This window comes from Schistocerca nitens, chromosome 11 (genome assembly GCF_023898315.1).
Source record: "Schistocerca nitens isolate TAMUIC-IGC-003100 chromosome 11, iqSchNite1.1, whole genome shotgun sequence".
Classification (NCBI taxonomy): domain Eukaryota; kingdom Metazoa; phylum Arthropoda; class Insecta; order Orthoptera; family Acrididae; genus Schistocerca; species Schistocerca nitens.
Genome location: NC_064624.1, coordinates 104,260,615 through 104,286,901, shown reverse-complemented (window position 1 = coordinate 104,286,901; position 26,287 = coordinate 104,260,615). Strand labels below are relative to the sequence as shown.

The window sequence follows — 26,287 nt, the reverse complement described above, 5'->3', positions numbered from 1 at the left end:
CTTCAGTAAGGTCTTTCAATCCATCCTCTCCCACAGTATCCATCAGCACCTTGCTCAACACCACCTCCTCCCCCTTACCCAGTGTGGCTTCCAACCCTCCTTCTCTGCTGAAGACCAACTCCTCGACCTCATTCACCTTCTGTCCCTCCAGCTCAACTCCCGTCGCTCCGCAATTTTTGTTTCCCTTGACCTCCAAAATGCCCATGACCGTGTATGGCATCCCGGTCTCCTCTTTAAACTCCAAACCTACGCCCTGCCTATCAATTTTGGTCGCTTCCTTCCTCTCGCACCGTCCTTCCTATGTCACCCTCCACAACACCAACTCCCATATCTTTTATCCCACGGCTGGCGTCCCCCAGGGTTCTGTCCTCTACCCTCTTCTTTTGTATACGGCTGATATGCCCAAGCCACCCCCCCCCCCCCAACACCTTCTCCAGTATGCTGCTGACACCGCCTTCTTCGCTCTCTATCCTACCCTTCAACTGTCTCAACGTACCCTCCAAACCCACCTTAACCAGTTCACCACTTGGTGTAACCAGTGGTTCCTCCGTCTGAACCCCTTCAAAACCCAGGCAATCATCATAGGCCGCACCACTCGCTCCTTTCACCTCCATGATTTCTACCTCACCCTTTATGGTCGTCCCATCCAGCTCACCCCACCCTGAAATACCTTGGCCTCACCCTCGACCGACACCTCACCTGGACCCCTCATCTCCAGACCGTCCAGCAGAAAGCCCATTCCCGCCTCCACCTTCTGAAACTCCTGTCTGGCCAGACATGGGGATTGCATCCTTCTACCATCCTCCACACCTACAATCCCTCATCCGTCCTATCCTCTGTAATGCCAGCGTTGCCTGGATCTCTGCCCACACCTGCTTTTACAAGGCCCTCCAAATCCTTGAACACCATGTGCTCCGCCTTGCCTTCCGTATCCGCCTTCCTTCCCCCACATGGCTCCTGTATGAACTGATCCCCTTCCCCCACCTCCTCCTGTTCCTCCAACATCTCCGCATCCTTTACATTGTCTGCAAGCTTGATCCCCCCACCCTCTGGTTTCCTCCTTCCTCTCCACCCCCCGCCCGTTGCCGCACCTCTATCGCTGTATCCCTCCCTCTCTCCACCTCCACACCCTCCATCTCCTTCATCAGGTCAATTTCCAACGCCTCCCCCTCCCGGATGACGAACTTCGCCATGACATCTACCCTTCCTTCCACCTATAACCTGGCCTTGTTCCCACCCCCTTCCCAGGGCCCCCTTTTTCTCCTTCCTCCTTCTCCCAGAGCGGATTTTCCTCCGTCCCCCCCTCCCCTGAGACCCTGCACCCCCTACTTGCCTCTCTCCTTCCCACATCCCTCCCTACCTGGCTCTCTTCCGCGCGCCCCCCGCTCATCTCCCCCATCTCGTCCCCTCCCTCCCTTCTCCAGGTCTCCCTCATCTCCTAGCGCCTGGCAGATCCTCTGTGTTGCTCTTCATCAGTGTGCCCCATCAGTGTTGTTTCGTGCTGTTTCTCGTGTGCGTCAAGAGGTGTCTTTTAGTTGTGTCCTGCTTTGAGGTTCGCCGCCAGTGTTACGTTATGTGCTATGCCATCCGTCGCTACCTTTATGCTCCAGTCTTACTGTGCCTTGTGTTCTTTTATCCGTCGCAGTGTGTGGCTTTTTATGTGTGCTACTTTTAAACAGTTTTTTATCTCCATTTTACAGTCACCCCGTTTTTTGTCTATTGCCTTCCATGATGTTCCTCTTTTTTATATCTATGTTCACCTTATTCTCTCCTTTGCTGTTTTTAAATGTCTTCTATTGTTTTGTTCTATGTCTTTCGGCTGAAGAGCAGCGCCTATGCTGCTGCCAGCCCGCCCCGATGGGGAATTGAAATACAATAAATGGGGGGGGGGGGGGAAATATTTCGTAAAGCAGTGTCAATATCTAATCAATTTTTTAATGGGTGGAATCTAATGTGATTTCTGCCCTTTAATGCTCGCTGTTTGAAATTGTATGCTGTGTGTCGATGGTGTTACAAACTGGTGGCGTGTTGCTCTACGACCGCCGACACGTCTCTGAAGTAGTGATGGGCTATACTACGGTTTTCCGATATCAGTGATTTCTGTGAATGCTGCTTTTCAGTATCTGTTATTCTTAACTGTGATTTGTCGCAGTTAAGGAACCTAGGTCGTGTATCCCTCCGTCACTGCTATTTCTGCGATTTCTGTTACTTCCGCGATTTCTGTGACTCACCACCGTATGAAAAAGTTACATGTGTGCACACAGAAAATTGCATCTCAACAAACCTGTCATTGGTAAGTATGTTTTACGTTATTTCTTCCGTTGGCTTTAATTTTGTATTAAAGAAACAACTGTAAAAATATTAATAGTGTAATTAATATGTAAGAAGCCATACAGTACCGTAACAGTTCATGTTTAGAAAATTAATTCTAACATATTGTTATGTTCACAGATACCTGAACTACATTTCAGTCACTCAGTAAAGTGATATCTCAAAATATAATTGTCAACAGATCTGGAGAAATTGCCACTGCATCTTTAGACCGTTTTCGTCAGACGATAGTTTCTAAGAGTTTCGATGGACTTAATTACTTCAGTGAGATCGTTCTTGCAAATGTGAAATATACCCCATTGAGTGGCTTTCATTACAGCAAATATTAGCTATCTACTCTGTCAATTATATTGCTAGTAATTAATGACAGCAAAAATTGTTTAATAATCCTTGTGTTTTCGCAGACACAGTTCTGACTCTGATTACTGGTTGGTGTATGTATCTATCCACATCAAGGCTGTTGAGAGAGACTCGTGAAGATTCAAGACAGCCCTTAGAGGATTTGCAGTTTGAAAGTAAAATAATTGTGAAGTAAGTGTGCAGATGAGTGATTAAACTGTGTTTTATTGAAGCTGTTTTGCGATTTTAAAGGAATAATAAATTTTAAATACAGTGAGTGAATAATCAAAATCTTATTTTCCACATGTTAAGCCGTCCTATACCCGTAATTTTCGCCACTTATTTATTCGTAAACACTTGTTGGAGAGTGACATGCCGCCTCCCCCCTTTCTTCACAATCTTGGTGTGACACTGACCTGTAACATATCCCGAAGTCTACAATATGCATTTTGAGGCTGTTGATATGAAAGTGGGAAGTACAGATCTTCCAGTTAAATCAGGAATAGCTTAAGTGCATTACTTGAAAGTAACACAGGAAAAGCTTACTTATGTAGGTGGTAGTAGTGTCAGCAAAAAGGTCTTGTGTGTGAAGTTGCCATATAGAACATCAGGTGTAAACTGTTCTCCCTAGTCTTGAACTGTGTCGGAACAAAAGTGAGGCATTCATATGACTCAATAATACTGTTTTCATTTCATTACACTTATACAGATGTCTGAGTTCAGCTGTGTAAACATTGCAAAATCCTGTAAGCATGTGGAGTATTAACCAAAACTGTCATATTGGAAGCAGAATCAAACACATTTGTTACGTTACTTGATATTTTCAGGAGAAAAAGGTAATGTTGCTTCTTATTAATATAATACATTCAGAGTCACAGCAGTGTTTGACCAACCATAACTAATGCTGAATGTGCATGTTGTCATATAATATGAAGGGCTTAATTCAATAGTGGTACAAGTCCATTACCTCCACTTTTCTGTCTATAATGTTTCTGAAATTAATGATCGAAACAAACATAAATAAAGGTTCATCTCTAGCAAAAAGCTATATGCTTGAATATTTCTGGTATCTGAACTGCAGATTTTTCAGCGCTCATTTAACTTTACGACTCTGTATCTCAAAATGAACAAAAATGGACTTGTACCACTATTGAAATAAGCCCTTCATAAGCACACACAGCACATCGATCTCGTGAGGCACAAGGCTCTCATAACGAAGTACGTATGTCAGTCAACAGATGGTATTAGGAAAAGTATGTTAACTGCGCTTTTAGTTGCTACTTGCGACTCTTAGTTGCGACTTGTCACGGAAATCGCAGTTGGACTCACTAGCGTGTCGGAGAGATGAGCGTAGTACGAACTTTGGCCAACAGATGGCACTGTTCACTGCGCTTTTTAGTTGCTACTTGCGACTCTTAGTTGCGACTTGTCACAGAAATCGCAGTTGGACTCGCTAGCGTGTCGCAGAGATGAGCGTAGTACGAACTTTGGCCAACAGATGGCACTTTTAACTGCGCTTTTTAGTTGCTACTTGCGACTTCTAGCCGCGACTTGTCACTGAAATCGCAGAAAGGAGTACGGAATTCGGCCAACAGATGGCTCACGGCGTTGAATGTGAAATGCTACTTGCGACTGCCAACTGTGACTGAAATCGCAGTTAGATTTTGGAAAGTTGTTATTGTGATATCTGTGACTTCTCAATCACTGTGATTTCTAACAGATACGCGATTTCCTGCCCACCACTACTCTGAAGACTGTGTGGCTGAGCTGTCGGCGTCTCCGCGGCACAGCCCAGTCATCCGACGCCGCACCTGCAACAATCACACCGCTCCGACTAACAGTGAAATGTTTAGGACTATCATCCTTCGACACATTACTAATGTGGAACGTGTACCTCGTAACTACCAAGCAGCAGCCACTGTCCTAGTCTGCAATTCCCTCCCAAACCATCCCACAGAGAGCTGCGGTGCTGATCCTGTGCCATTAGCAGAGTCGCCAAACCTTCGCCGCGCCGCCCCCAGCCGCTGGAAACCAATTTTTTGCAAATGGATGCACCTATGGAACTTGGTAAGTTGTAAGGTACGTTTAATAAAAAAGAAGCGTAATTGAAAAATATTACTTACATGAGCAATATAGTAAAAAATTATGTATTAATAGTGCAAACAAAAACTAATTATATAATAAAATTCCTAAAACAATTTTAAGTGAACAAAAATCTCTGTCCATCGTTAATGCAGCTATCCCTGCCCGTAGAGGTTAATTGGACGCTTACAGCTCTATCTTATCTATAGCTGGAATTTTGTACCGATTTCAGCAACTGATCCCTCTTTGTTGTATTAAGTTACAGATTTGTCCACAACTCGCATGGCTATCCTTTTTACATCTATCCGTGAAGAACAATAGCAAACGTGTCAAACTCTGTACCCACAATTTTTATTTTCACAAACGGCCGAATTACAGTTATTCGATTTACTCCTCTTCTTGTTATGACTGTGTGACTCACTTAGTTGAACGCTTCCACGTGAGGAGAAGACCAGATATCGGTTTGGCAGGATTCATGTAGTTTTCTGGTGATTTCCCCAGCAATACGTGTGTTTGTTTTATTGTGATGCCTTAAGAAATAACATCGTTAATATACAATTAAGAAATCTACGTCATCCCATACAGAAACCGACTCGATATCGAGATACGAGGCGTGATGTACCAGAAAACGTTACAAGCGATTCTGCAGCCCGATGTATTCCCGAATGAGCTTAGACTTCTATTTGTCTCACCAAAGTAAAGCATTTAGTATGCTGAAAGATTCACCCTTTTACGACGAAGCTAAGTTGTTTTTCGATGTTAGTGTGTGTACCCTTTGTTGTAACATAGTTGAAACCTATGGCGACGCCTCAGGATACAACTTAATGCGCGGGAGGAACGTGCAGGCTGAGATTACGGAAGGCCATTTGATGCTTCAAAATTGTTGGTAATCCTTTATTTAATGAGATATACTTAAAAACATCAAGTACATATAAGTCAAAAGCAATTGTCAAATAGGTTTTAGGACGGTGGACTAAAAGGACCTAATTACGATAATTTTTTCGAGCAATTAAAACCTCTTTAAAATAACTAACATTCATAAAAATAATGCTCTAAAGCTCTTTAGGCACCCGTAAGATTTCAACCAGGATATCTGACTTCACTGTTATTACAGATAGAGCACTGCCATAACAATTTCAAAACCATTCCTTAGATAGTAGATTTGTGGTCGTGATTTAGAAAAATTATTGCAAGTTCAGCATTACCATCAACTTGAGGGCATATTCAAGATTTTTCAAGTTCAGCATTTGCAATATTCTAAAATTTACACATCAGGGATAACATCAAAGATTTAGAACGCGCTTTGGGAATTAAGACTTTTGGAACAGAAGGTAACAACGATTAGAATTTACAGCAATGCACAGTTAAGAACTGAAAGATCTCCAAATCGAGCTGCAACACAAGACCAAGTCGGGCTGGCAGAGGCAACGCTTGGCTAGAATTGCTTAAGGTGGTGGACAAGATTTAAAAAAAACCTGATTGAAATACAACAAAATTTATAACTTTGTTTGTGTGGTGTGTGTGTGTGTGTGTGTGTGTGTGTGTGTGTGTGTGTGTGTGTGTGTGTGTAATGGCTGAGTTACACTCTGTTAGTTGCCACAGCCTTTCACTTATTCTTTGTTTTCACCATGAACGATAGATTTCAGTCTTCAGCAAAAATGTAAGCTATTACGGAAAGCTCCTCCTCCTCTCTCCAGGCTTGTCTGTGACGTCGCTTTTTGCTGTGGAGGGCCACAGCACGTGGCGAGGTGTCCGTTCTGTTGCTCGCACCTACCACCTGTTGGTGACAGTGCGTACTACTATGCTCAGATGGTTAGCGGACGCCAGCAGCTGCTGCCATCCTGTGTCGTCTCGTATACTACGTGGAATCTTTGCAATTACATCATGTAGCTTTCTGCACTCTGGTTCCGCACACAACAAACGAACGCTGCGTGTGTGCATTATCAGTAAAAGTAAAAAAAAAATTAAACACTTTAATATAAAACGGACTAAAATGTATACAATAATTTCCCGTGGCCGAAAACAGTGGCCTAAATTTCCTGAAAATTTATGCTTGTGAAATCTTAATAATGTCTCTTGAGGCAGTTGCCCCCCTCCGACATAAACACTCCCATCACAGCACAAGCCATTAAACTTATCCTCCGGTCCAAACGCAACACGGCCCCTGGTCACGACTGTGTCACCTACCGTCACCTTCGAGAAAGCCGCTATTCCTTCCTGACTGTCCTCGCCCATCTCCATAATGTCATCCTCTCTACTAGCTTCTACCCTGACCTGTGGAAGACCTCCCACATCCTCTTATTCCTCAAACCCAACAAACCCCCTTCTGCCGCCTCTTCCTATCGTCCCATCTGCCTCACCTCCATCTTCAGTAAGGTCTTTCAAACCATCCTCTCTCACCGTATCCATCAGCACCTTGCTCAACACCACCTCCTCCCCCTTACCCAGTGTGGCTTCCAACCCTCCTTCTCTGCTGAAGACCAACTCCTCGACCTCATTCACCTTCTGTCCCTCCAGCTCAACTCCCGTAGCTCCGCAATTTTTGTTTCCCTTGACCTCCAAAATGCCCATGACCGTGTATGGCATCCCGGTCTCCTCTTTAAACTCCAAACCTACGCCCTGCCTATCAATTTTGGTCGCTTCCTTCCTCTCGCACCGTCCTTCCTATGTCACCCTCCACAACACCAACTCCCATATCTTTTATCCCACGGCTGGCGTCCCACAGGGTTCTGTCCTCTCCCCTCTTCTTTTGTATACGGCTGATATGCCCAAGCCACCCCCCCAACACCTTCTCCAGTATGCTGCTGACACCGCCTTCTTCGCTCTCTATCCTACCCTTCAACTGTCTCAACGTACCCTCCAAACCCACCTTAACCAGTTCACCACTTGGTGTAACCAGTGGTTCCTCCGTCTGAACCCCTTCAAAACCCAGGCAATCATCATAGGCCGCACCACTCGCTCCTTTCACCTCCATGATTTCTACCTCACCCTTTATGGTCGTCCCATCCAGCTCACCCCACCCTGAAATACCTTGGCCTCACCCTCGACCGACACCTCACCTGGACCCCTCATCTCCAGACCGTCCAGCAGAAAGCCCATTCCCGCCTCCACCTTCTGAAACTCCTGTCTGGCCAGACATGGGGATTGCATCCTTCTACCATCCTCCACACCTACAAATCCCTCATCTGTCCTACCCTCTGTAATGCCAGCGTTGCCTGGATCTCTGCCCACACCCGCTTTTACAAGGCCCTCCAAATCCTTGAACACCATGTGCTCCGCCTTGCCTTCCGTATCCGCCTTCCTTCCCCCACACGGCTCCTGTATGAACTGATCCCCTTCCCCCACCTCCTCCTGTTCCTCCAACATCTCCGCATCCTTTACATTGTTCGCAGGCTTGATGCCCCCCACCCTCTGGTTTCCTCCTTCCTCTCCACCCCCCCTGCCCGTTGCTGCGCCTCTATCGCTGTATCCCTCCCTCTCTCCACCTCCACACCCTCCATCTCCTTCATCAGGTCAATTTCCAACGCCTCCCCCTCCCGGATGACGAACTTCGCCATGACATCTACCCTTCCTTCCACCTATAACCTGGCTTTGTTCCCCCCCCCCTCCCCAGGGCCCCGTTTTCCTCTTTCCTCCTTCTCCCAGAGCGGATTTTCCTCCGTCCCCCCCTCCCCTGAGACCCTGCACCCCATACTTGCCTCTCTCCTTCCCACATCCCTCCCTACCTGGCCCTCTTCCGCGCGCCCCCCCGCTCACCTCCCCCATCTCTTCCCCTCCCTCCCTTCTCCAGGTCTCCCTCATGTCCCAGCGCCTGGCAGATCCTCTGTGTTGCTCTTCATCAGTGTGCCCCATCAGTGTTGTTTCGTGCTGTTTCTCGTGTGCGTCAAGAGGTGTGTTTTAATTGTGTCCTGCATTGAGGTTCGCCGCCAGTGTTACGTTATGTGCTATGCCGTCCGTCGCTACCTTTATGCTCCAGTCTTACTGTGCCTTGTGTTCTTTTAACCGTCGCCGTGAGTGGGTTTTTATGTGTGCTACTTTTAAACAGTTTTTTATCTCCATTTTACAGTCACCCCGTTTTTTGTCTATTGCCTTCCATGATGTTCCCCTTTTTTATATCTATGTTCACCTTATTCTCTCCTTTGCTGTTTTTAAATGTCTTCTATTGTTTTGTTCTATGTCTTTCGGCTGAAGAGCAGCGCCTATGCTGCTGCCAGCCCGCCCCGATGGGGAATTGAAATACAATAAAGGGGGGGGGGGAATATTTCGTAAAGCAGTGTCAATATCTAATCAATTTTTTAATGGGTGGAATCTAATGTGATTTCTGCCCTTTAATGCTCGCTGTTTGAAATTGTATGCTGTGTGTCAATGGTGTTACAAACTGGTGGCGTGTTGCTCTACGACCGCCGACACGTCTCTGAAGTAGTGATGGGCTATACTACGGTTTTCCGATATCAGTGATTTCTGTGAATGCTGCTTTTCAGTATCTGTTATTCTTAACTGTGATTTGTCGCAGTTAAGGAACCTAGGTCGTGTATCCCTCCGTCACTGCTATTTCTGCGATTTCTGTTACTTCTGCGATTTCTGTGACTCACCACCGTATGAAAAAGTTACATGTGTGCACACAGAAAATTGCATCTCAACAAACCTGTCATTGGTAAGTATGTTTTACGTTATTTCTTCCGTTGGCTATAATTTTGTATTAAAGAAACAACTGTAAAAATATTAATAGTGTAATTAATATGTAAGAAGCCATACAGTACCGTAACAGTTCATGTTTAGAAAATTAATTCTAACATATTGTTATGTTCACAGATACCTGAACTACATTTCAGTCACTCAGTAAAGTGATATCTCAAAATATAATTGTCAACAGATCTGGAGAAATTGTCACTGCATCTTTAGACCGTTTTCGTCAGACGATAGTTTCTAAGTGTTTCGATGGACTTAATTCCTTCAGTGAGATCGTTCTTGCAAATGTGAAATATACCCCATTGAGTGGCTTTCATTACAGCAAATATTAGCTATCTACTCTGTCAATTATATTGCTAGTAATTAATGACAGCAAAAATTGTTTAATAATCCTTGTGTTTTCGCAGGCACAGTTCTGACTCTGATTACTGGTTTGTGTATGTATCTATCCACATCAAGGCTGTTGAGAGAGACTCGTGAAGATTCAAGACAGCCCTTAGAGGATTTGCAGTTTGAAAGTAAAGTAATTGTGAAGTAAGTGTGCAGATGAGTGATTAAACTGTGTTTTATTGAAGCTGTTTTGCGATTTTAAAGGAATAATAAATTTTAAATACAGTGAGTGAATAATCAAAATCTTATTTTCCACATGTTAAGCCGTCCTATACCCGTAATTTTCGCCACTTATTTATTCGTAAACACTTGTTGGAGAGTGACATGCCGCCTCCCCCCTTTCTTCACAATCTTGGTGTGACACTGACCTGTAACATATCCCGAAGTCTACAATATGCATTTTGAGGCTGTTGATATGAAAGTGGGAAGTACAGATCTTCCAGTTAAATCAGGAATAGCTTAAGTGCATTACTTGAAAGTAACACAGGAAAAGCTTACTTATGTAGGTGGTAGTAGTGTCAGCAAAAAGGTCTTGTGTGTGAAGTTGCCATATAGAACATCAGGTGTAAACTGTTCTCCCTAGTCTTGAACTGTGTCGGAACAAAAGTGAGGCATTCATATGACTCAATAATACTGTTTTCATTTCATTACACTTATACAGATGTCTGAGTTCAGCTGTGTAAACATTGCAAAATCCTGTAAGCATGTGGAGTATTAACCAAAACTGTCATATTGGAAGCAGAATCAAACACATTTGTTACGTTACTTGATATTTTCAGGAGAAAAAGGTAATGTTGCTTCTTATTAATATAATACATTCAGAGTCACAGCAGTGTTTGACCAACCATAACTAATGCTGAATGTGCATGTTGTCATATAATATGAAGGGCTTAATTCAATAGTGGTACAAGTCCATTACCTCCACTTTTCTGTCTATAATGTTTCTGAAATTAATGATCGAAACAAACATAAATAAAGGTTCATCTCTAGCAAAAAGCTATATGCTTGAATATTTCTGGTATCTGAACTGCAGATTTTTCAGCGCTCATTTAACTTTACGACTCTGTATCTCAAAATGAACAAAAATGGACTTGTACCACTATTGAAATAAGCCCTTCATAAGCACACACAGCACATCGATCTCGTGAGGCACAAGGCTCTCATAACGAAGTACGTATGTCGGTCAACAGATGGTATTAGGAAAAGTATGTTAACTGCGCTTTTAGTTGCTACTTGCGACTCTTAGTTGCGACTTGTCACGGAAATCGCAGTTGGACTCACTAGAGTGTCGGAGAGAAGAGCGTAGTACGAACTTTGGCCAACAGATGGCACTGTTCACTGCGCTTTTTAGTTGCTACTTGCGACTCTTAGTTGCGACTTGTCACAGAAATCGCAGTTGGACTCGCTAGCGTGTCGCAGAGATGAGCGTAGTACGAACTTTGGCCAACAGATGGCACTTTTAACTGCGCTTTTTAGTTGCTACTTGCGATTTCTAGCCGCGACTTGTCACTGAAATCGCAGAAAGGAGTACGGAATTCGGCCAACAGATGGCTCACGGCGTTGAATGTGAAATGCTACTTGCGACTGCCAACTGTGACTGAAATCGCAGTTAGATTTTGGAAAGTTGTTATTGTGATATCTGTGACTTCTCAATCACTGTGATTTCTAACAGATACGCGATTTCCTGCCCACCACTACTCTGAAGACTGTGTGGCTGAGCTGTCGGCGTCTCCGCGGCACAGCCCAGTCATCCGACGCCGCACCTGCAAAATCACACCGCTCTGACTAACAGTGAAATGTTTAGGACTATCCTTCGACACATTACTAATGTGGAACGTGTACCTCGTAACTACCAAGCAGCAGCCACTGTCCTAGTCTGCAATTCCCTCCCAAACCATCCCACAGAGAGCTGCGGTGCTGATCCTGTGCCATTAGCAGAGTCGCCAAACCTTCGCCGCGCCGCCCCCAGCCGCTGGAAACCAATTTTTTGCAAATGGATGCACCTATGGAACTTGGTAAGTTGTAAGGTACGTTTAATAAAAAAGAAGCGTAATTGAAAAATATTACTTACATGAGCAATATAGTAAAAAATTATGTATTAATAGTGCAAACAAAAACTAATTATATAATAAAATTCCTAAAACAATTTTAAGTGAACAAAAATCTCTGTCCATCGTTAATGCAGCTATCCCTGCCCGTAGAGGTTAATTGGACGCTTACAGCTCTATCTTATCTATAGCTGGAATTTTGTACCGATTTCAGCAACTGATCCCTCTTTGTTGTATTAAGTTACAGATTTGTCCACAACTCGCATGGCTATCCTTTTTACATCTATCCGTGAAGAACAATAGCAAACGTGTCAAACTCTGTACCCACAATCTTTATTTCCACAAACGGCCGAATTACAGTTATTCGATTTACTCCTCTTCTTGTTTTGACTGTGTGACTCACTTAGTTGAACGCTTCCACGTGAGGAGAAGACCAGATATCGGTTTGGCAGGATTCATGTAGTTTTCTGGTGATTTCCCCAGCAATACGTGTGTTTGTTTTATTGTGATGCCTTAAGAAATAACATCGTTAATATACAATTAAGAAATCTACGTCATCCCATACAGAAACCGACTCGATATCGAGATACGAGGCGTGATGTACCAGAAAACGTTACAAGCGATTCTGCAGCCCGATGTATTCCCGAATGAGCTTAGACTTCTATTTGTCTCACCAAAGTAAAGCATTTAGTATGCTGAAAGATTCACCCTTTTACGACGAAGCTAAGTTGTTTTTCGATGTTAGTGTGTGTACCCTTTGTTGTAACATAGTTGAAACCTATGGCGACGCCTCAGGATACAACTTAATGCGCGGGAGGAACGTGCAGGCTGAGATTACGGAAGGCCATTTGATGCTTCAAAATTGTTGGTAATCCTTTATTTAATGAGATATACTTAAAAACATCAAGTACATATAAGTCAAAAGCAATTGTCAAATAGGTTTTAGGACGGTGGACTAAAAGGACCTAATTACGATAATTTTTTCGAGCAATTAAAACCTCTTTAAAATAACTAACATTCATAAAAATAATGCTCTAAAGCTCTTTAGGCACCCGTAAGATTTCAACCAGGATATCTGACTTCACTGTTATTACAGATAGAGCACTGCCATAACAATTTCAAAACCATTCCTTAGATAGTAGATTTGTGGTCGTGATTTAGAAAAATTATTGCAAGTTCAGCATTACCATTAACTTGAGGGCATATTCAAAATTTTTCAAGTTCAGCATTTGCAATATTCTAAAATTTACACATCAGGGATAACATCAAAGATTTAGAACGCGCTTTGGGAATTAAGACTTTTGGAACAGAAGGTAACAACGATTAGAATTTACAGCAATGCACAGTTAAGAACTGAAAGATCTCCAAATTGAGCTGCAACACAAGACAAAGTCGGGCTGGCAGAGGCAACGCTTGGCTAGAATTGCTTAAGGTGGTGGACAAGATTTAAAAAAAACCTGATTGAAATACAACAAAATTTATAACTTTGTTTGTGTGGTGTGTGTGTGTGTGTGTGTGTGTGTGTGTGTGTGTGTGTGTGTAATGGCTGAGTTACACTCTGTTAGTTGCCACAGCCTTTCACTTATTCTTTTGTTTTCACCATGAACGATAGATTTCAGTCTACAGCAAAAATGTAAGCTATTACGGAAAGCTCCTCCTCCTCTCTCCAGGCTTGTCTGTGACGTCGCTTTTTGCTGTGGAGGGCCACAGCACGTGGCGAGGTGTCCGTTCTGTTGCTCGCACCTGCCACCTGTTGGTGACAGTGCGTACTACTATGCTCAGATGGTTAGCGGACGCCAGCAGCTGCTGCCATCCTGTGTCGTCTCGTATACTACGTGGAATCTTTGCAATTACATCATGCAGCTTTCTCCACTCTGGTTCCGCACACAACAAACAAACGCTGCATGTGTGCATTATCAGTAAAAGTAAAAAAAAATTAAACACTTTAATATAAAACGGACTAAAATGTATACAATAATTTCCCGTGGCCGAAAACAGTGGCCTAAATTTCCTGAAAATTTATGCTTGTGAAATCTTAATAATGTCTCTTGAGGCAGTTGCCCCCCTCCGACATAAACACTCCCATCACAGCACAAGCCATTAAACTTATCCTCCGGTCCAAACGCAACACGGCCCCTGGTCACGACTGTGTCACCTACCGTCACCTTCGAGAAAGCCGCTATTCCTTCCTGACTGTCCTTGCCCATCTCCATAATGTCATCCTCTCTACTAGCTTCTACCCTGACCTGTGGAAGACCTCCCACATCCTCTTATTCCTCAAACCCAACAAACCCCCTTCTGCCGCCTCTTCCTATCGTCCCATCTGCCTCACCTCCATCTTCAGTAAGGTCTTACAATCCATCCTCTCCCACCGTATCCATCAGCACCTTGCTCAACACCACCTCCTCCCCCTTACCCAGTGTGGCTTCCAACCCTCCTTCTCTGCTGAAGACCAACTCCTCGACCTCATTCACCTTCTGTCCCTCCAGCTCAACTCCTGTCGCTCGGCAATTTTTGTTTCCCTTGACCTCCAAAATGCCCATGACCGTGTATGGCATCCCGGTCTCCTCTTTAAACTCCAAACCTACGCCCTGCCTGTCAATTTTGGTCGCTTCCTTCCTCTTGCACCGTCCTTCCTATGTCACCCTCCACAACACCAACTCCCATATCTTTTATCCCACGGCTGGCGTCCCACAGGGTTCTGTCCTCTCCCCTCTTCTTTTGTATACGGCTGATATGCCCAAGCCACCCCCACCACCTTCTCCAGTATGCTGCTGACACCGCCTTCTTCGCTCTCTATCCTACCCTTCAACTGTCTCAACGTACCCTCCAAACCCACCATAACCAGTTCACCACTTGGTGCAACCAGTGGTTCCTCCGTCTGAACCCCTTCAAAACCCAGGCAATCATCATAGGCTGTACCACTCGCTCCTTTCACCTCCATGATTTCTACCTCACCCTTTATGGTCGTCCCATCCAGCTCACCCCACCCTGAAATACCTTGGCCTCACCCTCGACCGACACCTCACCTGGACCCCTCATCTCCAGACCGTCCAGCAGAAAGCCCATTCCCGCCTCCACCTTCTGAAACTCCTGTCTGGCCAGACATGGGGATTGCATCCTTCTACCATCCTCCACACCTACAAATCCCTCATCCGTCCTATCCTCTGTAATGCCAGCGTTGCCTGGATCTCTGCCCACACCCGCTTTTACAAGGCCCTCCAAATCCTTGAACACCATGTGCTCCGCCTTGCCTTCCGTATCCGCCTTCCTTCCCCCACATGGCTCCTGTATGAACTGATCCCCTTCCCCCACCTCCTCCTGTTCCTCCAACATCTCCGCATCCTTTACATTGTCTGCAAGCTTGATCCCCCCACCCTCTGGTTTCCTCCTTCCTCTCCACCCCCCGCCCGTTGCCGCGCCTCTATCGCTGTATCCCTCCCTCTCTCCACCTCCACACCCTCCATCTCCTTCATCAGGTCAATTTCCAACGCCTCCCCCTCCCGGATGACGAACTTTGCCGTGACATCTACCCTTCCTTCCAACTCTAACCTGGCCTTGTTCCCACCCCTCCCCAGGGCCCCCTTTTTCCTCTTCCCTCCTTCTCCCGGAGCGGATTTTCCTCCTTACCTCCCCTCCCCTGAGACCCTGCACCCCATACTTGCCTCTTTGCTTCCCACATCCCTCCCTACCTGGCCCTCTTCAGTGCGCCTCCCGCTCATCTCCCCCATCTCTTCCTCTCCCTCCCTTCTTCCGGTCTCCCTCCTTGCACCTGGCATATCCTCCGTTTTCATCATCGTCAGTGTGCCACATCAGTGTTGTGTTTAGTGCTGTTTGTCCTGTGCGTCAAGAGGTGTGATTTTAATTGTGTACTGCCTTTAGGTTCGCCGTCAGTGTTTGTTATGTGCTACGCCATCCGTCGATACCTTTTATGCTCCAGTCATACTGTGCCTTGTGTTCTTTTAACTGTCGCAGTGTGTGCCTTTTGTGTGTGCTTCTTTTAACCAGTTTTTTATCTCCATTTTACAGTCACCCCGTTTTTTTTGTCTATTGCCTTCCATGATGTTCCCCCTTTTTTTATGTCTATGTTCACCATATTCTCTCCTTTGTTATTTTTAAATGTCTTCTATTGTTTGTTCTATGTCTTTCGGCTGAAGAGCAGCGCATATGCTGCTGCCAGCCCGCCCCAATGGGGACATGAAATACAATAAAGAAAAAAAAAAAAAAGAAAGAAAGAAAATAATTTCGACAACACAAGTAAAATTTAAAATAAAAGGTGTGGAGAGAATGCAGTAACTGATGTGTGAATAGTTTGCCTAATCCGCTAAGAATTTTATAGGCGCTGCAAATAATGTGTATGAACTGTAAATGGTTCTTCTTCTTTCAGGGCAATATGTGAGAAATATGTATAACAAGTTTGTTGCAAATTGCTCCAGTGGTTTAGGAGACATGGAACATCATTATAACATTTTATATTTCGTAACATGTATTTAAAATGTATAATATTTATAACGTGTATTTTATAACACGTATTGATTAATTAATAATTTATGCCCATTAATTATTTATAAGGGTCAATTGAAATCTGTTTTTTTTAATAGATCATACCGGCGCCGGCTGTATGTGTATCTGCATGGTCGAAGGTATGAAGTGTGGTGTGTGTTCCAAGTTTTACACAGGCCAACTAGCAGCTGTAACGCAGTCAGGAACTGTAAACTAAAACTCTGGTGGTCTTCATTCTCGTGACCGGCTCTTCCCAGCATTATGACAAAAGAATGTGGATGACACAAGTTTTTTGTTTTAATTTAATACCAAGTTTTCAGTGAATTAATGTTTGGCTTGGATGTGATCTTTGTCCTCACAAGTGGAGTGTGTGTAAATGTCCTGGATAGATCGTTTTGTATCTGTAGTCAGTTACTAATGGAATCTGTCGCAACAGAGAAACAACAGCTGGACTCATAGCTACAAAGTCAAACAGTTTCTTACACTGCGTTAAAATTCCGCGTCGATAAAAACAGATGATGTTGTCAACTTTTTTATTACATCTTCGCAAGCGATGGCTGGTGACAAAATATGCGCTAATTCTACATACATGATTAAGATTTCGCCTTACCTCGAGTGGACTTTTTCCAGCCGTTAGTAATCTTCATAATCTTGGAGTATAAGCACGCTACACCTCTTACCACACAACGCGTGTGATCCAGGTGAGCATAATAGAACAATATCACATGTGTTAATTGGCACGAACAGAAATGTTTTGACAGTATGTTTTCACGATTTCTATTCTGGAAGATTTTATCACCCAACCTCCTCCTCCTCAGGAGTTTAGATTAACATCACGTGGAGCCATCTGTAACAGAAGGCCTGCTCTGAATGTGCGGGTGCGAAACAGCACTGTCCGAGTGCTTTAAAATAATACAACTGGCCAGCAACTAGCAAGTGTGATTCACATGTGGAAATGGACACGCATCTCGCTACTGGTGTGATACGCGAGGTATGGGTAGATTATACAAAGTTTTCCCGTCTTCATTTACGTCAGACGACCGCCATTACTCGCGAAAGAGTTAAATTGCCAACATTTCGGAGCGCCAGCAGCAACAAAGCTCTATCGGCTGCGGGAAGCAGAGAACTGATGGAGAAATAAATTCAGGTTCTGCAATACTGTGATCTGCATTTGTGACTGAATGTACTCCAAACCAGTATAATCTGACGCTGGTTTCGTGACTTTGTGAGGCGCGTGCTGGCGTTGCACGGATGTGGAGAAGATAGGCGGACCCCCCGACTGCGAGAAAAGGCTTAACGTCAGCAGGGCTCGTTGAGCGAGGTTTTGTCATCCAGCAGCGTTGTATACGACTGAGGTGGCGTGACAGATGGATCATCGCATTCTCAGGTGTCCAATACTTATTCTTTGGTAAAATGTGCTAAAGACGGCGAAATTATGGAATGCGATGGTGACGCATTATGCCTTTAAAGTTTAGCAGACAGTAGGAAACGCGATAGGCGTAATCAAGGTGCTACAAAGTAAGACATAACATATAATCCTTGATTACAATATTTCTCTAATGCAGTAGTAAATGTAAAACTACCGAGACAAGAATGTATGTCACGCTGATATAGGGCACCTTACGTGAGCCTACAGAAATGTTATTAATGAAAGGAGAGACTACGCACCATTGATGAATTGGCAAAGAATTGAAAATGGAACAAAGCTATTAACTGCGTTGGTCACATTGCTCCTCTTAACGTAAGTAAAGACGAAATAGTTTTATAGCGCCTGTGATTTGGAAGTGATGGCTCAGTCACTGTTGTTGTTGTCGTCTTCAGTCCAGAGACTGGTTTGATGCAGCTCTCCATGCTACTCTATCCTGTGCAAGCTTCTTCATCTCCCAGTACCTAGTGCAACCTACATACTTCTGAATCTGTTTAGTGTATTCACCTCTTGGTCTCCCTCTACGACTTTTACCCTCCAAGCTGCCCTCCAGTACCAAAATGGTGATCCCTTGATGCCTCAGAATATGCCCTACCAAACTGATCCCTTCTTCTAGTCAAGTTGTTCCACAAATTTCTCTTCTGTCCAATTCTATACGGCGATATTAACTCCTCTTGTATATACCTACGACGCAAAGACAACAATTTATGGAAACAAGTAGGCAGAGGCAAACACTATGCCAGTTGTTAACGGTTCTGACTATACTGAAAGTTGTTAAATTTTGCCTCAAGGTCTCCATAAAGGTGGGCTACTAGAATTTAATACTTGCTGCGAAATTCCATGTATTTACTGACCACACAACGTCAACAGTACGACAGATACTACGTTTACATTCGGAACAACATTCATATCATGAAAAGTTCTATACACGCTTGCGGGACTCGGTTGTTCGATAGAGGATGTTAAATTAAACACCTTTGAGCTGTAGAATTTCCAATCTTATTTTATTTGGTAAACAGTTTCAGCGTTTTACTACGCCATCTTCAGGCCCCTGACCGACGTGTAGGAAGAATCTACCTGGGTTGTGATCTACTAGTACCAGTTTTGCTGGCTCCTGTTTTGATCATCAGTTGTTTTACACGCTTGGTCTCCCGAAAACAGTCGTCTTGGTTGAAGCGAGCATAGCAGTACTTTCGTAATATATAGGGTGTTTCAGAAAGAATATACGTATTACAAAGTATTATTTTGTCCAAACTATCGATCTCTGCGCCTCAGCTCGGCTGTTGGAGAAACGAATTCATAGTCCAGTTTATAATAATAGCCACTAGATGTCAGTTGTCTTCTGTTTTGCTCGGTAACCATCATGTGTTTAAAATGGCTACTCCGCAGCAGAAATCATTTTCTGTTCTCGAGTTTGCGAAGTGCAATTCCGTGATTACAGCGGAAAGACTTTTCAGGTTGAGGTGCTAAATTGATCCTTCGAATGGGTGGAACAATCGCAGATGGTATCGACAGTTTCTAGACACAGGATGTATATGTAAAGGAAAGAGGCCTGGCCGCCCTCGTGTTCCTGAAGAAAATGTAGCACAAATTCAAACAGCTTTCCGACGTAGTCCTTCAAAATCAACTCGTCGTGCCAGTCTGGAGTTACAACTGCCTACAACAACAATTTGGCGTGTTTTGAGACGTCAGTCGGTTGTGAAGCCGTAAGCGATTACAAGCTCTGCGTCCTGATGACAAATGCTAACGTGTGGCATTTTGTGCCTATAGAACCCACATGCAGCCATTGAACATGTACGAGATTCGCCCAGAGTCAATGTGTTTTGTGTGATAGCCCGATCATCTGTTTACGGCCCATTCTTGTTTGATGGAAACACGGCTAACGGTCAGCAGTAACTCGCAATGTTACAAAACTGGTTGTTTCCGAGGCTGCATGAAGACAACTTCATTTTTCAACAACACAGCCCCCCCCCCCCCCCCCAACGGAGTCGCCAAGTGCGTGAATATCTGAATGAAACTCTACCGAACCGCTGGATTGGTCGTCAAGGAGCTGGCGACTTAGCATGTCTCAGATGGGCTCCACGGTCACCGGATTTGACACCCTCCGGCTTTTCCTGTGGGGTTTCATTATAGACAACGTTTATATACCACCACTCCGACAGAACCTGGAAAAGTTGAGAATGGGATCTGTACTGCCATAACATCAGTGACGAAGGACATGCTTTCCCGATTATGGGAGAGGAATTTGAGTATGGATGGGATATTGTTTGTGTCGCTGAAGGAGGACATATGAACAACTGTAATCTGAAAATGAGAATTTCTTAAATATGTATTTAAAGTATCATATTCTTATGTGTTAAAGTTTAATAAATATATGCATTCGAAATACGTATAGTCTTTTCGAAACACCCTGCGTATATACATATTTATTTATGTATTTATTTATTTTTCTTTTTAGAGAGGCAGAGTATGATTTTCTCTTTAGATGACAGTGGAATCTTACGGGAGCAGAGGAGACTGCATAGGAAGGCGTGTCCAAGACTCAACACTCCAACAGTCAGTGTGTCCAAAGCCGTTTTATTAACCACGCCCCCCCCCCCTCCCCCTGCACCCTGTTAACAAGCGATCTATAAGTAAGTGAACTGCTCTCTGGTGGAAGAGTATTCGACCTAAAGTCTCTGAGTCTAGAAATGGCCGCAAAAACTGCGACTGGGTAAAGGCAAATTCACATCCCTCTACACTCAGTTAGCATTTGCTTTGCTAGCAGCCCCTGGTTGTGCACGAGAGCCTTTGCCACTGAGTCAGCCGGTGATTGTGGTTGTGGCAGTTTAGAATTCAGCCAGCGATGTAACACACGGGGGCTGCTACGTAACAGATCGATTTCTTAAATACAGCAAAAATATAACAGTTCAGTTTAATGCAAAATGGAATGTAATTTTTCACTTATATGCAAGCAATAAATATCTTCCTGACCAGTGCAATTTTCATATACCTTCACAGTGCATGAAATCACTTTGTCCTCATTGACCGATATTTTTCGGAGTCTTACTGTGGCCTGGTTATGAAATAAGTATAGATATAGACCGTGCACCTATTTGTGGTACAACTTCGTGGTGTCGACTACTCGAACACGATAGGGAATGGACAGCATACTAAGCAAGAGGTTATAAAAATGATAACTTTACTTGTTTCTCACTGTCAACGAGACGAGTATGGATCTGTTTTTATATAAGACCGGAATGTGGAGGACACCACAGCACCATTTCGCTAATGAAGATGTCACAATGATGTAAACATGTCTACACAGCTCGCGTGATTCTTTTGTTGAATCAGGAAATAAACCTGTTAATAATTACAAAGGACGTTTAAAAAGTTTTGCACAGTCGTCTTTAATTTTTTTTTATTTTTTGGAGGAGGATAATGAAATTTTTTGTGAACATAGTTGAAACATTTAGCTATGCGTTGGTATATAAGAGTATTTTCTTTTATTTACAGGTGAACCATAATGGACCGCGAAGTAGATGTCAGGTTGCGACAACGGTCAGTGGTGGAGTTCCTCTTCAAGACCAGCGATGACTCTGCCACATTGATTCACAGGAAGTTGCTCCCTGTTTATGGGGAGGATACAGTGGATCGCAGCAGCATCGAGCGGTGATTGCAGAGGTTTAAAGAAGGCGATTTCTCTGTACTGGACAATCCACGATGCGGTAAACCATCGACGGCAGTGAGTGCCGTGAATAAGGAGACCATTGATCAAATCATCCACAATGACAGATGTGTGACGACACGACAGCTTACTGAAATGACTCGTTTGTCAGTGGGTGGTGTGGTATCGCTGGTACAGTGACTAGGGTACAGAAAAATCAGTGCACGTTGGGTGCCTACATTATTGACAAGAGAAATGAAAACAGTGAGGAAAAATGTGTGCGAGGGTCTCATGAAGACCTTTACTGAGGAGTGGAAACAGTGTTTTGACGGCGTCATTACCCAGGATGAAATATTGTTGGTTTTGTCCCAACCTGAGAGAAGAACCCAATCCATGGAGGGGCGTCATCCATGTTCCCCTCGGAACGAACAGCTGGCCATAAGGTGTTGGCCTCCTTCTTCTGTGATCACTGTGGTGTTATTTTCATTGACTTTTTGGAACCTGAATCCACAATTAACTGGGACCGTCACTGTTTGTCATTGGACAAGCTGCGACGTGCCATCAAAACCCACAGACCAGAGCTTCAGGGTCAGCCCATCAGGCTACACCATGACAATTCCAAACTCGGTACAGTCCTTATGACACGGGAGAAAATGAGGAAAATGGGTTGGAAAATTGTTCTTCATCCCCCCTACAGTCCGGAATTGGCTCTGTCTTTTACCTCTTTGGTCGTCCGAAGCCCCACCTGGGCGGTAAAAATTTGATATTGAGAAAGACCTATTTCCTGTGTCAAGCGACGGTGTAAAAGTAAATCCCCAGAATTTTACCAAAGTGCATTTACATCATGGACAGAAGACGTTGGGCCAGATGCGTCACAGCTGATGAAGGCTACAATGAGTAAGCTCAATGTAGAGCTAAATGTTCCAAGTATGTCCTCATTGTGCATCATCAAGACACCCCCCCCCCCCCCCGAGATGTCGCCATGTGGGGAAACAGCGTCGCAGACATCACCACCTTCTCTGGCAACAAGACGGCAGTTATACAGTCCTGATAAAAAGGAGATGAACATTTTCAAAATAATATTGAGTTGTTACACAAGCTTAACTCGGCAAGAATACAGACAGCATCTGACGCAAGAATGGCGTTGCGAGCAACTCTGTTCCCAGTTGTAACGGAATTTTCGACCTACAGCTGTTTCCGCGGCAATTTATAAACAACGTGTCATTTTAATTGTATGTTTATCTCATACTGACGAATTGTGGAGCTGTGAACTGGAAAGAAATGTGATTAAGATGATGGGTGGAGGTATTTTCTTAGCTGTAGTTTAATTTGAAGAACATCCACATATGGTTCCAGAGGCAATAACTATCAGTTTTCAGTTTAGTCAGTATTGGTAACAAATGAAGCTACATCGTTGTTAGGTTACAAGAAACTAATAGCACCTATTTGTTCCGACAGATTATGTATGACCGTTCCTACACGTAACCCACGACGTCACACAGATTGTGTTACTCTTGTGCCGTGGATATATATTGAGACCAGAAAGTAAAATATGATGAGATCGTTATTATAAATTCGCCTCATTCATTTTTGTGTATGTTATTCAGCTCTCATTGCATGCACTTCTTCGTTTAGGAGCTAAGGACGCATCTCTAGTTAGTAACGGTAGCAAACTTTTGCCCACAGCTGAATATCCGTTTCCAAACTAGAGATGCTTTCTTATTGTGTTTTATGTACAATAATGGAGACAACACATTGCACACTTTCAGTCTATTCCCCAAATCTACGAAAGTAAAATTCTGAACATTCAAATGAGCTGGTCAAATCACTTCATACACTCGTTAGTAAGGGCGACCTGATTTAATAGCATCTCTAGTTTGGAAATGGATATTCAGCTGTGGGCAAAAGTTTGCTACCGTTACTAACTAGAGATGCGTCCTAAGCTCCTAAACGAAGAAGTGCATGCAATGAGAGCTGAATAACATACACAAAAATGAATGAGGCGAATTTATAATAACGATCTCATCATATTTTACTTTCTGGTCTCAATATATATCCACGGCACAAGAGTAACACAATCTGTGTGACGTCGTGGGTTACGTGAAGGAACGGTCATACATAATCTGTCGGAACAAATAGGTGCTATTAGTTTCTTGTAACCTAACAACGATGTAGCTTCATTTGTTACCAATACTGAGTAAACTGAAAACTGATAGTTATTGCCTCTGGAACCATATGTGGATAATCTACAAAATAGTAGCTGTTCGTTTTGATATTTACATCGAAGCATCAGTCTGATCGAAACAAATGTAGTACGCATTGTTCACAGAACTGTTTGAGTACCGGACATGCTTTCCTACGTAAAGTCAGTGTATTAAAGAGAAATTAATGATTCCGATACTACAGTTTTTTAGCTTAACAACTGTTTGAGTACCGGACATGCTTTCCTACGTAAAGTCAGTGTATTAAAGAGAAATTAATGATTCCGATACTACAGTTTTTTAGCTTAACAACTGTGTTTGTCCTCATTGGAGCATGGTTTTCAAAGATTAGGTGCGTATTACAATTCGTACCAATTTCTAGTACAGTTTTCTTGTATGGACGATTCAGGGACATCGGTAAGTGGACACCAAATTCCGCACGAGCAGCTATTAGTGATAATTTCTTCTCTCTTATTATCACGGCAACAATATATTGATTTCATACGTGGCCAGAATGTGTAAGAAATCACAGAACTACTTCGCGAAGGAGGATGCAACTACATTGTTAACACTTTGGCAAAAGAGATTGCGCTTTTCGATTGCGCAGGCAGAAAACAAAGCGGTGTAAATTCGTGCATTTGGCATCTGTAGCCCACGGGTTCTAAACTATGTGTTAGTTCTACGCAATTTACGTATTTTGAGAGTGTATCAAAGCTTTAGCACAACAAAATGATATGCCCTTTAAACGCTTAAACATGATAATAGGACGAATCATTTGGGAATACCAAACGTATTGCCTTAGAAGAGTGGAAGGCCAACTTTTGTCCAATGTAGGGATTGCATATGTGGCGTTGCAGAGTCGGTCGTAATAAACAAGACGCGAGTGTCAATGTTAGCGCGACACAGTTGTGTATCATGGAGTCAGGTCTGCCACGTTGTGTATAATGTAAATTTTCTAAAGTAGGTGTCCACATCTGCTTATTCGTTGTCAGGGCTCGGCAGACGGCGATAAGTTGTCGGCACTGCTTAAGATGCTTGCCGACCATCGCAAGCACACGGGAAACAAAAGACGTTACGGTTAGCCAAGTGACGGACTGAGGAATGTTTGGACACATACTTTCGAAAATAGGAATTTCAAGCCAAATGACTGCACAAGCTATGCAGCAAACATGTTCCAAAACCCTTGCATGCGCTGAAAGTAGAAAAACCTACAAATGGCGACGAATTTTGACCCGACAGAACGTTAATCTCTATCTTTCTACATATTATTTTTCTTTATTGTGATTTCATGCCCCGCCCCAAACTGGCAGAGGGGTGGGGAGGGGGGGGGCTGGCAGTTGTACAATCCCCCGCTCTTCAACTAAGAGACATTGCAGCTATTAAAAAAGATGACACAAAACATAAATAAGGGATAAAAGGGGACACATTGGAATCTAATAAGGGGGAAGACAATGGGGTTAGAAATATACTGCCATGGAGACGTTCCTTGTGGTACACGGTTAAAGAAGGCCAACATAAATATAAAAACGCAATTGACGATGTGTGTAGCACGTAAAAGACACTGGAGCATAAGCACAAAATAAAAATAGGCCACAGTATTAAAAGTCCACACCAGACCGAGGGCACTACGAATGTGTTGCACGAGGCATACCACATACAGAAAAAGATTAAAACTGACGAGGGGCAGGGCAGACCTGCCGAGGGAGGAGAGGAGGATGGTGGGGGTGGTGCTGGTGGTGGTTGTCAATTCCTATAGGACCAAACTGCTGTCATCATCGGTCCCCAGGCTTACATCTTACTTAACCGAACTTAAATGAACTTACGTTAAGGACAACATACACACCTATGCCCGATGGAGGACTTGAACCTCGAACCAGGCGACCCACGCAAACCATGGCAAGGCACCGCAGACTGTGCAGCACTGAGAGAAGGGGAGAGAGGATGAAGCATTTTCCTATTGTTTTCTTTTTTTTCTTAATCTACAGGTCCTGGCTTTTTTAAATGTGTATGTCCTCTTCCCTGTTAACGTCTTCTTTGTGCTGCTACTTGCCGCTTTTCCAGTTAAAACGGTTCACCAACCTCACGTCTGCTCTATACCCCGCCTGCCCTATGGGTCGTGTGCGGCCTCAGTACTCGCGCCTGGTGGACAATACATTGAGTACGGACTATGCAGTCGCAAACTAGAAAAACAGTAGACAAGGTTCATGTTAAATCAGTTCCCAGTTTGTAAGAGACGAATGTTACAAATTGTTAACAGTGATAGAGCTAACAGGAGAACACAACGGAAGGAACAGCGCGGTGGGGGGGGGGGGGGGGGGGTCATTACATGTTTGATGAAGTAGTTGGCAAAGTACGCCAATAGCCGCGAAAGTCGCCTAAAAGGGGGAGTTTTACCCTGGCTGTTAAAACCGCTCAAAATAACCGGTTCCGGAAACGAGCGATTTTGGTTTCTTTTTTTTTTTTTTTTTTTTTTTTTTTGCTATTATTTCCAGTAATATACGCAGATATCCAACAAAGACGGAAAAACTTTTGGAGGGTTAACACCGATCGTAAGGATGCCTAACGTTTACGTTTTCAAGATGTATATTAAAACAAAAATGATACACATCAGAATGTATAAACAATTCGTTTC

The 26,287-nt window shown here is 43.7% G+C and overlaps 2 long non-coding RNA genes across 4 annotated transcripts in view; one reads left to right on the top strand and one right to left on the bottom strand.

Annotated features, from left to right (window-relative positions):
• LOC126212885 (uncharacterized) overlaps nucleotides 1–26,287 on the bottom strand; it is a 297,383-nt gene that overhangs the window by 57,068 nt on the left and 214,028 nt on the right. The gene's annotated exons all lie outside the window — the stretch shown is intronic.
• Nucleotides 1–26,287, top strand: part of LOC126212886 (uncharacterized) — a 44,069-nt gene that overhangs the window by 2,639 nt on the left and 15,143 nt on the right. Inside the window, exon 1 of one of the 3 annotated variants that reach the window (XR_007540956.1) lies at nucleotides 2,278–2,293. The exons of 1 other annotated variant lie outside the window; for it this stretch is intronic. This is a non-coding gene — a long non-coding RNA (uncharacterized LOC126212886). Of the gene's footprint in view, nucleotides 1–2,277; nucleotides 2,294–9,390; nucleotides 9,407–26,287 lie in introns of those variants that run through there. One more of the 3 variants, XR_007540955.1, reaches the window with a different exon arrangement.